General features: G+C 45.1%; 1 protein-coding gene across 1 annotated transcript in view; it reads left to right on the forward strand.

The window, feature by feature from the left end:
- Positions 1-13,365, forward strand: part of ARHGEF9 (Cdc42 guanine nucleotide exchange factor 9) — a 429,305-nt gene that overhangs the window by 169,475 nt on the left and 246,465 nt on the right. The window lies entirely within an intron of this gene.

The following is a 13,365-nucleotide window of genomic DNA, read 5'->3' on the forward strand; positions in this document are numbered from 1 at the left end:
GGGGATGATAAAATAGGTGCTTAAAAGTACTTGCAGTGCCCAGTGTACTTTCACGTGACCTGTGTATTGATGTGTCCTAGGGCAGATCACAGGCAGACCAAGAGATACCCAGGTGTTGGAAAAACTCTCTTTATTTATGGCACCGTGTTTCGGCTGAACATGTCTGCTTCAGGAGTCTATTGTTGATCTACTAAATGCCTCAGAACGGTGTGCATCAGCTGTGTTGCTTACCTTACATCATTCTGAGGTTTTTAGTATGTCTTTTTAAAGACCAGCACATTGTATCTATCTCCTTTATCTTGGATTGAATTTTCCCAAACTCTGCTTTAAATATGACACTCTTCATTATTAGACTCCTGAAGCAGGCACATTCAGCTGAAACATGGTGCCGTGTCGAGTTCCCCCCCCCCCCCCCCCCCCACAATGAACCTATGTTCACTTGTTCTGCACTACTCTGATGTTTGAGACTACAGCTGCAATTTGATTGTCGTGTTGTTACTCTGCACTAGGCACATCTTGCTTTTTCTTTGTCGTATCCGCCGAAACATGGACCGTGTCGGGCCCACCCTATGGTGCTTTTATTAAAAGACTTTTATCATAGTTCCCTTGCCTGGTCATTGTTTGTGGAATCCTCTACTCTTGCTTGGTTCACTTTGTCTTTACATAGAGGCATCTACCTGTTTGTGCGTTTGGAGTCTTTAAGCTACCATCAGCAAAGAGAGTTGTTCCAATGCCTGGGCATCCTTTGGTCTGTTTTTGAAGAGCCGTTATCCATCTTTCACTCCGTCCTTCCATTACTTACTTTTGTGGGACTTGTGGTTGCTTCCATCTCTGTGGATCTTCTGCTAGAGTCATGAATTGTGGGTGTACTTTACACACTGAAACCAGGGGTCTTCAAATTGACGTATACGGATGTTCCTCCAAAATAATCACAAAATGAGACAATCGCTGGTGCTGTCCGAACGGAGCATAGACATTAAAAGTCTATGCTCCGTTCGGACAGCACCAGCGATTGTCTCATTTTGTCATTATTTTGGAGGAACATCCGTATACGTCAATTTGAAGACCCCTGAAGAAGGCCTTTTTTGGCCGAAACACGGACCATGTAGGGTCCCAATAAAATTTCCTTGGTGCTCTTACTATCTGTGCTTTCAGTCTGGTCTTTCTGGATTTCTTCTGCTTGATTTGTTATTTTTGTGTTTTTTTGCGGGAGTTTTGGACTCTCTTTTGTTGTTCTTGTACTTTACACACTAACATTTATGCCTGCTCTTGAGAAGTTATAAATGCCCAGGGCTTCAATCTAGCTATATTGTCTGCTGGTTTATCTCTAGTATTTTCTAAAGACACATAGGCAATCGGTTATAAAATTACCCCAACTAAACAAACTGTAGTAAGGCTCCTGCCTTGTTAGCATTTTTTGGGTAGGTGACATCAAAAATAGATGTATTTCAACAGCACATAGGTATCTCAGTTATTTCCTGTAGGAACTCCTGACTCCAGCACAAATCCCTTTTGCTGAGTGCATACCTTGGGAAGCCCCCCACTGAGGGAGAAATTAGGAAACAGAAAGGGGAGGGGCTTCTCTTTTGCTAAAGAGTGGTGCATGTTCTGTAGAGCAGAGGAGCAGGCTGGGGTTTTTTTTTTTTTGCATGAATGCCATTGGCCTGAGACGGAAGATCTGAGACTGCTGCTGTCACTCAAGGGGGTTCTGAGATGGGGGTGGGGGGAAATGCCTGATGTAGGTCACTAGAGACTGCAGCATGACTGCCCACACCATGAGAAGAGGGACGTCATCAGAGGCCGCAGCGAATGAGGGGTGCAGCAGGGATGGTGAGTCCAGTAAGCTGACTTTCTTCTCCATCCTGTAAGTCTGTGATCTGTTTTATTAAGCTGTACTGAAGCTATGTTGTTTTGTTTTTCACAGTCATGTGTTCCCTTTTCAGCCATTTTATGCACTAAAAAAAGAAACCTTAAGTGTAGACAAAGAAGCAGCCATTAGTAAAACTGCCTTACAACTGGTGTCTGAAGCAGTGAAAGCATGCAGAGGAGGAGGAGGTGGGAGAGCCAGCGTTAGCAGTAAAATAGAGAGGCTGAGATTATGCTCCACATAGCCTGGCTTAGAAGTGAGGTGTGCACAGGACTAACCGGTCTCCGACGAAGCACTTTACCTGTCTCCTGCAGAGAGATTCCTTCTTCTACCTGCAGCTGAGAGCTCTCCAGCCTGTCAGTGTCTGCATGGCTGCACTCAGCTAGGGAGAGGAGGATTCTTTGTGAAGCAAGAAAGCTTGATAGCTGTTCCTAAAAATAGCTCGGGTAGGCTCAGCTCGGCAGTGGGCTCAGTGCAATTTAACATGCAGAGTGCACTCTCGAGAGTGGGTCCATGATTGGATGAGATTGAATTTCCCTGGGTGCTGGGGAAAGGATAAGGATGTGTTCTAAACTCCCTCTTTCCTTACCAAGTCCTATTCCGATTTGACAGCTGGGATTCACAGTCTGGCCATCTTATCTGCGTTGATGAGGTTTGGGTTTACTCTTTGGCACTGGTCCTAATGTAATCATCTCTCTAGTAGAGTTGGGGGGTGCCTTGCCTTCTGTATAGTTTACCAGTTTTCGGTCTCACCCAAAGGGCCATCTGTCGGCCCTGGACTTGGAGTATGGCCAAGAAGTAGCAGAGAAACAAACTTTACCTCCTCCTGGGCACCTGCTAATGTTGTTGGGGTGGGGGGGGGGTGGGGGGGGGCAGACGGAGGCAAGCAGATGGGTAGGAGGGGCTAAGGTACAGCACAGCGTGGGTGAGATTTTGCTCTTCTTTTCTGATAGCTTGCTCTGAAATTAGCTACTAATTGAGGACATTTAGCAGTGATGGCAAATTACAGTTCCACATATCTGCAAAATATGATACCTAGGCAGGTTTCTAGCTAGCTAGTGTTGCCATACTGAAGGTCCATCAAGCCCATGATCCTGTTTCCAACAGTGGCCAATCCAGATTACAAGTACCTGGCAAGATCCCAAAACAGTACATTTTATGCTGCTTATCCTAGAAATAAGCAGTGAATTTCCCCCAAGTCCGTCTTAATAATGGATTATGGACTTTTCTTTTAGGAAGTAATCCAAACCTTTTTTTAAAACCCCGCTAAGCTAACTGCTTTTACCGCATTCTCTGGCAATGAATTCCAGAGTTTAATTACACATTGAGCGAAGAAATATTTTCTCTGATTTGTTTTAAATTTACTACTTTGGAGCTTCATTGTGTGCCCCCCCCCCCCCCCCCCAGTCCTACTATTTTTGGAAAAAGTAAATAAGTGATTCATGTCTACCCGTTCCATTCCACTTATTATTTTATAGACCTCTATCATTTCTCCCCTCAACTGTCTTTTCTCCAAGCCGAAGAGCCCTAGACACTTTAGCCTTTCCTCATAGGGAAGTCTTCCCATTCCCTTTATCATTTTCATCGCCCTCCTCTGTATCTTTTCTTATTCCACTATATCTTTTTTGAGATGTGGTGACCAGAATTGCACACAGTATTCAAGGTATGGTCGCACCAAGGAGCGACACAAAGGCATTATAACATCCTTATTTTTGTTTTCCATTCTTTTCCTAATCATTCCTAACATTCTATTTGCTTTCTTAGCTGCCACTGCACACTGAGCAGAGGGTTTCAAGATATCATCAGCGATGACACCTAGATCCCTTTCCTGGTCGGGGACTCCTAATGTGGTACCTTGCATCCTTTACAACCTTAGTACTGCTGCAAGGAATCTGATTGGTTGATTCCTTGTCACATGGCTAAGGTTAGGCGGTGCCCTTTCCAGGAACATCTTCTCACTCCAAGCTGCTCTCTCTGCACACCAGGGGCCCAATATTGAGATGATTTATGCTTCCAACTTTGTGAGTTATACTTCTAAATGGAAGAACTGAACTAGCAGTGTTATAGTGTCTATATTGAAAAAAAGGGGGAAAAGTCTCAACTAGTACGGCAACAATTATACAAGAATTTTGTTGCACGCACAGAAAGTCATCAAAGACTGGAAAAACCCCCCGTGAAAAAATATTCATTTTTTTGTATTTTTCATATTATGCTTCAACCCAAAGGACATTAGTTATAGGTCGTTCCTCATGAAACATCATCGTTATGGTTTCATAAAATGCACACAAACACTTATCTTTATGAAGTGTGCTCCAGCTTGCGTGTTGATTCCAACGGTCCCGTTTCGATATTCTTCTTCAGCGAACCATACCGCAAGACATTGGATAACAAGTAATGCTACAAGCTGGAGATTACGTCAGCTGACAGCTTGTAGCATTACTTGTTATCCAATGTCTTGCGGTATGGTTCCCTGAAGAAGAATGTAAGCTCTGTCGAGCAGGGACTGTCTCTTCATGATCAAGTGTACAGCACTGTATACATCTAGCGCTATAAAAATGATGATTATTATTAGTAGTAGTAGCCCACCTCTTTAATGCTGTTTTTGACTCCTAACCACTACTCTGTACCCTTTTATCCCCACCTCTTTAATTCCCTTACCTCTTAGTTGTTCTGTCTGTTTGCCTGTCCTATTTAGATTGTGAGCTCTTTGAGCAGGGACTGTCTTTTTATGTATGATGTACAGCGCTGCGTATGCCTTGTAGCGCTATAGAAGTGATAAGTAGTAGTAGTAGTAAGTTAGTAGCTTGGAATGATTTTCATCGATCGGCTCATTAATCTAGGCACATGAATGGCGGGCCTACATTTATAAGCATCGCGTTTAAGCTCCTAAATTAAGATGAATTTTTAGCCAAAAGGCTGAAGTTGGCAGAAAATAGGGCACAAATATGCCAGGCCCGAGGTGTATACCCTGTTTCCCCGAAAGTAAGACATCCCCCAAAAATAAGACCTAGTAGAGGTTTTCCTGAATTGGTAGATATAAGGCCTCCCCCGAAAGTAAGACCTAGCAAATTTTTGTTTGAAAGCAGGGCCGCCGAGAGCCAGACAAGGCCGCCCCCGGGCCACCCCCCCCCCCGAGGTCGCCGGGCCCCCCCTCCACCCACCCTCCGTCGCTCCCGGAACTAACCTTAAACGCCTCCTTTCACCTTCGCAGCAAGCAGCAGCAGGGCAGACCTCTCCTTCCTTCCGTGCCCCGCCCTCGTGGACGTTACGTCAGGCGAAGGCAGGACATGGAAGGAAGGAGTGGCCTGCCCTGCTGCTGTTTGCTGCAAAGGTGAAAGGAGGCATTTAAGGTTAGTTCCGGGAGCGACGGAGGGCGGGCGGGCCAACCCCGATCCAACTCCGATGTTTCCCCGAAAAATAAGACAGCCCCTGAAAATAAGACCTAGTGCATTTTTGGGGGCAAAAATTAATATAAGACAGTGTCTTATTTTCGGGGAAACACGGTAGGTAATCATCTCTGGGGAAAGGCGGCTAACACAGCAGATGCAAAATGTTGAGAATGGCTGATTTTTCTTGCCACGGGTCCATAAGCAATCTGAAGAAATTACATGTTTGAAGTTCTGTAACTTTTTAAAAAAAAAATTCACATAAAAGGATGGGATTTGGACTACAAATTGATTGCTCTAACATAATTCTTTTTTGTTTTTTTTTTTTTGGTTCTGGTTGTTTTAGTCACATATATCTATCCATAGTTTATAGGTGCCTCTGACAGCAGTTCAGCACCAAAGGCTGGACAGCTCCCATGACAGAGAGCCATGTCTAGGTAATAACTACTTCTCAAATTGTTGAAATGGGATCAAAACAGTAAAAGTGAAAGAGGGAATTAGAAATATAGTGAGGATGACTCTCTCTCCACTTCTTTACTTGATTTATAAAAACAGTGCTCCCATTTTAAATTAATTTTCCCACAGAGGCAGAATGTCTATTTTTTTTATCACCTTCTCTCCGGATAGTTCCTCCCCCCCCCCCCCCCCCCCCCCACATCTCAGCTGCTTGCTACAGTGGTCACAGTCATAGAGAGAGGGAGTTGTAAACAAGGAGGTTTAATAAGACAGGAGCCGGCATGACATCACAAAGCTGAAGACGTCACCCCCACGTAGCCGCCATCTTGGTACTTCCAAAACACACAATCAGCTGATGCATCCACCTTGTCATTATTCATTGTTGTTTTATCTGAGTTATAGTTAGAACCATGACTTGTGCAACATAAGGATATACACAGAGGAAGTATCACAATGAAATAACCTTTCATTGGTTAGAGTAGTAATTTGTTCCAAATCGTAATCAGTGTGTCATTTCAAGGGACTGGTTATAGCACGTGCTGTATTGGTGTTTTCACCTAGTAAAGGGCCACCAAAACAGACATCATTTTATAAGAATCAGGTGCTCAACATTCACAACTCTACTAACATCCCCGGACCCCCCCGCAATGCCACAATACCTGGCAGGTGCCGCTGCATCTTTCAGCCTTTTGTCCCTGGAAAGTCACACCACCTTCAGTAATCTGTGTAATAACCCAGAAATGGCTGGAATGGGCTGGTAGTGGTGGGTTACTGAAAGGTACATTATCATGCTATGCATGGTGTCATTAGGATTTCAGCCATTCATCCCTGAGGTAGGTTGGTGGCAGCACCTGCTTGCACGGTCACTCACTTGTGGGAGTTAGGGGAGTTCATAGCAGGTGGGGGGAAATAGCGTTTACTCACACAAGTGACTCCACTCACAGCCCTCTTCCCAAGGAGATTACTTGCCTCTTCCCCAGGGAGGTTTAATAAGACCAAGGAGGCTTCAGTGAAAATACACTTAATCAAAAAATGTATAGCTAACCACATAAGCTACAATGACCTCTTTAAGTCACAACTGTAAAACACTACTGTAATTTTACCGTAAGCTGTAAGCCACTTTGAACCAAAAACTTGTTTTTGGATAACAGTGGGATACAAGAATGCATACATAAATAAATGAAAAAGTGTTTGCTATTTTTTAAATATAGAAATATCTTTATTGTCGTCATAAACAAAAATTACAGGCATACAGCACAGCACTACAAATAGCAAAGCAATCTCTGGAGCACTGACACATTTTGAATATAACCCTCCCCCCCTTCACAGACCCCCTCAAAAACTCCCCAAACCCCCTGCCAACACCCCTTACATTCCCACGATTCCCTCCTAACAGAATACAAAACCTAGGAGGTTTAATAAAACAAGTTTGCTATAGTTTTCAATAGCGTTAGCTATTGTTTTGGACTAACCAATATGGCGGCAAGCTCTGCCCACTGGCTTCAGCCCAGATAATGGGCCAGATAGGCTCATGCCGTCTCCTGTCATTAAACCTCCTTGATTGTAAACTTTAACAATGACACCTGCTGATTCAGTCCAATGATTGCACCAACAGTTCCATTAGCTATAGATCCCCCTGGAATCCCTGCTAATGTTGTACATGCAGGACGTCAGACTCACAGAAACAGAACTAAGCCTTGTGCCGGAAGAAGAGGACCTTGGCTGGCAGAGGTTGGGGTCCCCTGCCAGCAAAGGTAGGCGACGGCGGGTTGGCGGCGGGAGGGGGGTCGAGAAGGTCATCGGCAGGGGGGTCCAGGGCCAAATCTACGGGGGCCCAGGCCTCTGTGGCCCCACGTAGCTGTGCCACTGGTTTTTAAATGTACGAGACAGCCCCATTGCTGAAAACTCACCTCAGTATACTCGGAATCATCATTGTTGACAAGTTTGTCTGAGGCTGCAAAACTGTTGCGCTTAAACTGTCGATTACCGCCGGGTCAGCGCCACATGGTAGAAAATAGAAAATCTCTCTATATAAAAGGCACCACTAACGTTCTAAATGAAGCCTCCAGCCGGAAGTGTGAAGGGGGAGAGATATCCGGTTTCCCCATGAGTGTCTGCCCCGCCCTCGCTCTCTCTGTAACACAAACAGTGAAGGAAAACACAGCAAAGCACAAAATCAAATCGCTCTCTCTGTAACAGTGAAGGACATAGGGGGGAGGGGAGAGGGCAGAAGCCCTCACTATCTCTGTAACACAAACACAGCACGGCAAGAAACTTAACACTGAAGGACTCGACTCCGAGGGGGAGGGGACAGACAGCACAGGGGAAGGGAGAGAGGGCAGAGGGCAGGGACACAGACACTCCCACATGCACACAGAAGAAAACCTTGCTAGCCCCCGTTTCATTTGCATCAGAAACGGGGCTTTTTACTAGTATTTTATATCATGTGTTTTGGGATTGCATCAAAAATGGAATTACTGCCCGGGATATGCAGTAGCGCCAATTTGACGCATGTTGGACTTGCGTAGGTGCTGACTTGCCTTAACCAGCTATGGGTTACTGCATAAACCCCCTGTTCATTAAGCCATGAGCAGCTGCCACACGGCAATGCTGACACAGTCCATTCAGAGTGGTCTTATTTATTTACTAGTAAAAAAAAGGCCCGTTTCTTAATGCAATGAAACGGGCGCTAGCAATGTAATGAGTTCCTGCCATTAATGTTTCCACGGTTGTATTCTGAATATAATTGTTGTTTACATGTGTAAGATTTCTTTATATACAATATTTTTTGTGTAAACTGTGTTACAATGTGGTAAAAGTTTTCCTTGTTCAGGCCCTTCAATCACATCAGAAGAGCTCCTTACTGGTGAGAATGCAACATACAGTTGCCCATTTGAGAGACTGAGAGTGACAGTGTGTTTTACAGACAGTGTAAGAGAGAGATACACAGAGTGATTGAGTGTGTGTGTGTGTGTGTGATGTCTGTGTGTTTGTGTGATGTGTGTGAGTGACAAAGTGATTAAATGTTTCTCTTCCCTTCCGTTCTGTGCACTTGCCTCCACTGATGTTCGTACCTCCCTGTATATGATTGTTTGTTAGTGATTCAATCCACTCCACTTCCCTCCTCCAAGTTCCGTTCTGTCTGATTGGTTCTTCGTTCCTGTGATGTTGCGTTTGTTTGCTTGGCAACTATGCAGTGTTCCATTTCCTCGACGTAGGGCGGGGACAGTGAGAGCCAATGAAATGTTGAATGACAGACTTACGAACCCTACACTGCCACGGAGTCAGCTTCAGAATGTTGGAGGTGCTTTTTATTATATATGATATCAACACTTAACCAGCCATGTTGACTCCACCCCCAAATGCCCCCAAAATAGCCGGTTTTCAGTTCAATGTTAAGCAGTTATTTTCAGTGGCATTAACCAGTCAGGAGCCGTTTCTGGCCAGTTGAATTGCGTTGAATATCGACCCCCTAAGTGTTGCATTGCCGCTCGAGTGTGTGAGTGTACGCTTGCATGTGAAAGGGACAGCATTCTGTACAGTTACACAGAAGTGGTGCATAGATGTCGCATCCTGTTATTGAACCCTGCCTCCTTAATCTTCTGTTGAGCGCCATGGGAAGGAAGTTTAAAAAAACCAGGAGTGAAGTCCGTCTGCCATTTGCATCTGACACATGGAAATCCCTGAAACGTTTGTGCATGAGCTGCAGGAGAATCTTCACTTTGCCCCCTCAGGAATCTGGCGTCCACTGTCCGCGGTCGGTTACTGGCTCTCTGCTTTTGTGAGCCGCAGCTTTTTCTTGGGAATCGGCGGTAGTACTGATAGGGTCGCCCACGGCACTGTTTTATTCCCTCGGTACAGACATGTGTTATGGGTCACGGCAAATCATGCTGGTGCTAGCGTGGATTAACCATGAACAAGCCATTCTCATCACCACTTCTGCTTTCCCGTCATGCTAAATTGCAGTGAAATGACACATTGATTAGGTTGCCTCGGTCAGGTTCAGGTGCCCCAGATGTTCCTTGCCTCTCTTCTATCTCCTTAAAAAAAAACCATATTGTGAAGATTCAAAGCTTTCCCGGTACATTGTGTTATTTTTGTGTATTATTTCACTTCTAGATCATCAGGAATATCATTGCCGTGGTTCATCCCAGAACTGAGAACAATGAAAAATGTGAATCTGGAGGCATTAGAATACCATGTATGAGAGTCAGACTAGGATGGGGTAAAATTATAACAGATCACCTGTGTGCAAAGACCATGTAGGCTTTTTTGTTGTTGTTTTTTTTTTTTTTTAATTAAGATGCATATGTGCCTATGGGGCTCGTTTTTGAAAAAGAAAAACGTCCAACAATTGTCACAAAGCACCATTTGGACAGATTTCTTCACAAAACATCCCAATCAGTATTTTTGAAACCTGTTTTGGAGACGTTTATCTATGCATTTCATCTGCAATGCATCCAAAATCACAGGAGGGCATGTCCGGGGTGTTGTGAGGGTGGGCTTAGGGTGGGCCTAAAACCTGAATGTTTTACAGCCATAATGGAACAAAACAAAAATGTCTAGAGTAAAAACTTCAATGTTTTGGTCTAGACCTGTTTTTGTAATGAATAAGGCACAAAAATGACCAGATGACCACTGGAGGGAATCAGGGATGACCCCCTAAAAATGTGAATAAAAATAGTACTCAGCAGCCTCTATGACAGCCTCAGGTGTAATAGCCAGGTCCATTAAAGCAGCATGCGGGTCCGTAGAGTAGTGTAGTGGTGGGTGCAGTGTACTGTAGATAGGTGGACCTAGGCCCATACCTCCTCTCACTTGTTACACTTGTGGAGGAAACTGAACCCTCCAAAACTCACCAGAAACTCACTGTACCCACATATAGGTGCCCCCTTCACCCATAAGGGCTGTACAGTTGGGGGTAGTGGGTTTTGGGTGGGTTTTGGAGGGCTCCGCAGACAACATAAGGGAGCAATGCAGAGATGTCTACCTGGGAGCATTTATATGAAGTGCCCGATTGCTCTCCTGGGATGTCTGGAGAACCAGTCTACTAAAATTGCTGGCCCCTTCTACATCCAAATGGCTTGATTTTCTATGTTTTTCACTTGTACGTTTCTTTTTTTTTTTTTTCCCCCCAAAAATGACCATTGTTACAGATGGTATTTAAAAAAAAAAAAAAAAGAGAGACATTTTGTGGTTTCGTGGCCATATTTCCTATTTGGATTTGGGACGTTTAGCTAAATGGCAGATGATGTTTAATGTGAGCAAGTGCAAGGTGATGCATGTGGGAAAAAAGAACCCGAATTATAGCTACGTCATGCAAGGTTCCACGTTAGGAGTTACGGACCAAGAAAGGGATCTGGGTGTCGTCGTCGATAACACGCTGAAACCTTCTGCTCAGTGTGCTGCTGCGGCTAATAAAGCGAATAGAATGTTGGGTATTATTAGGAAAGGTATGGAAAACAGGTGTGAGGATGTTATAATGCCATTGTATCGCTCCATGGTGCGACCGCACCTTGAGTATTGTGTTCAATTCTGGTCGCCGCATCTCAAGAAAGATATAGTAGAATTGGAAAAGGTGCAGCGAAGGGCGACTAAAATGATAGCGGGGATGGGACGACTTCCCTATGAAGAAAGACTAAGGAGGCTAGGGCTATACAGCTTGGAGAAGAGATGGCTGAGGGGAGACATGATAGAGGTATATAAAATAATGAGTGGAGTGGAACAGGTGGATGTGAAGCGTCTGTTCACACTTTCCAAAAATACTAGGACTAGGGGGCATGCGATGAAACTACAGTGTAGTAAATTTAAAACAAATCAGAGAAAATTTTTCTTCACCCAACGTGTAATTAAACTCTGGAATTCGTTGCCGGAGAAAGTGGTGAAGGCGGTTAGCTTAGCAGAGCTTAAAAAGGGGTTGGACGGTTTCCTAAAGGACAAGTCCATAAACCGCTACTAAACGGACTTGGAAAAATCCCAAATTCCAGGAATAACATGTATAGAATGTTTGTACGTTTGGGAAGCTTGCCAGGTGCCCTTGGCCTGGATTGGCCGCTGTCGTGGACAGGATGCTGGGCTCGATGGACCCTTGGTCTTTTCCCAGTATGGCATTACTTATGTACTTATGTAAGATGTCCAAAGGCCGACTTAGATGTCATATGAAAAATGCCCCTTTGTGTGGCTTTATAAAGTACTAGGGGTAAACTGGCAGTCACTAGATTGAAGCCAGGGATTTTTATGCCTGCTGTCAAACAGAGGTAAATGTTATCATGTAAAGCGTCATGTAGAGGCCGACTGAGTTGCGGTTTCAGCTTTGGCGCCGAAACCAGCCTGAAATCCAAATTTAGTCTTGTTCTGGTTTCAACCCCCAGCCCCCTATTATTCCCCTCCGGTCTCAAAATGGCTGCCAGGACCTCCCACGGAAGTCTCAAGAAACTGCTATGGGAGGTCCCAGTTGCCATTTTGTCAGTACAGCCGGCAAGGGCAGGGGTGACTGTGGATTGCTCCTGCCCCCTCTAGACCGCCAACGATATGGTAGGTCTGGGGAGGAGGGGGGCTTGGGCCTATATGTCAGTGGAGCCGACAGGAGGAAGGGGTTCATTCTGTTCAGGATAAGGGGTGGAGAAGGATGGAGGGAGGGGGCTATTCCTGTTCAGGCCAGTTTTACTTTTAGCTGAAACCGATCAGTTAATTTCAGCTGCAGATTCGGTTGCGGTTGCCCTTCTGTTATAAAAGTTGTGCTTATATCGCAAACTGCCCCCACTTCACCCAAACTCCACTCTTAGCACCTCCGGTGATTTTATAAAAGCCCCGATATAAAAGGCCTCTATAAAATTACCCACTGGACGTCGTTAATGCCCAGATAAAACACATCTCCTAGCAGTCTACAGCATCCCTCTTCCTCTGCAAGTCGGCCTCTCAGGAAAGAGTGAAGGGTTTCATCCAGTGCATTTTTGCTAGCAAAAAAGGTGCCGGCCCTCAAATGCCAGGACACCCTTCAGAGGTGGGGTAATCACTGAGGAACCCACCCCACAATAGCCAGGCCCCCTGCAACCAGTCATAGAATCTGTGGCAAGACAGAATTGTTGTGTAGAGCCTGGGCTCTTTCATTAAAACTTGGGGACCATGGTTCAGTTTTAGCAGACAATGGAAAAGGTGACGGTACTCAGTACCCCCAAGAACCCCCTCAAAAAAAGCTCTGGTTTCATCCTTCTTTCCTGATGGGAAGGACAGGTTTCTCGTGCACCACATAACACTTTTGAGGTGAGGATTAACAATTTGTGAGGACTGAGTTGATCCCACAGAACTGGTTTCACTTGGTAAGCTCTGTTTTCATTTGCTCTTTATGATCATTTGTTTGGGTGGCTTTAAGTCTCTCTTTATTTCTGTGGTTTTCTTGTTCACGTTGATGCTTTTCTTCTGGCATTTTATGCTTTTGCCTCATTAGCTCTATAACAGACCCAACGAAGGGGACCATATCAAAGAGCTAATGACTTCAGTATCCCTCATATTCAGGGCCGCCGAACACAGAGACGGGTCTGGGGCAGGGTCACAGCAGCCACCGTCCCTCCCACTCAGGCCACTGCTGCCGCCATCGCCACTCCTCCCTTGGTCTGTCACTCTCTGTGTGCCAGGGCTTGGGTTATTGCGTTAACA

This window comes from Microcaecilia unicolor, chromosome 7 (assembly GCF_901765095.1).
Source record: "Microcaecilia unicolor chromosome 7, aMicUni1.1, whole genome shotgun sequence".
NCBI classification, from domain to species: Eukaryota; Metazoa; Chordata; class Amphibia; order Gymnophiona; family Siphonopidae; genus Microcaecilia; species Microcaecilia unicolor.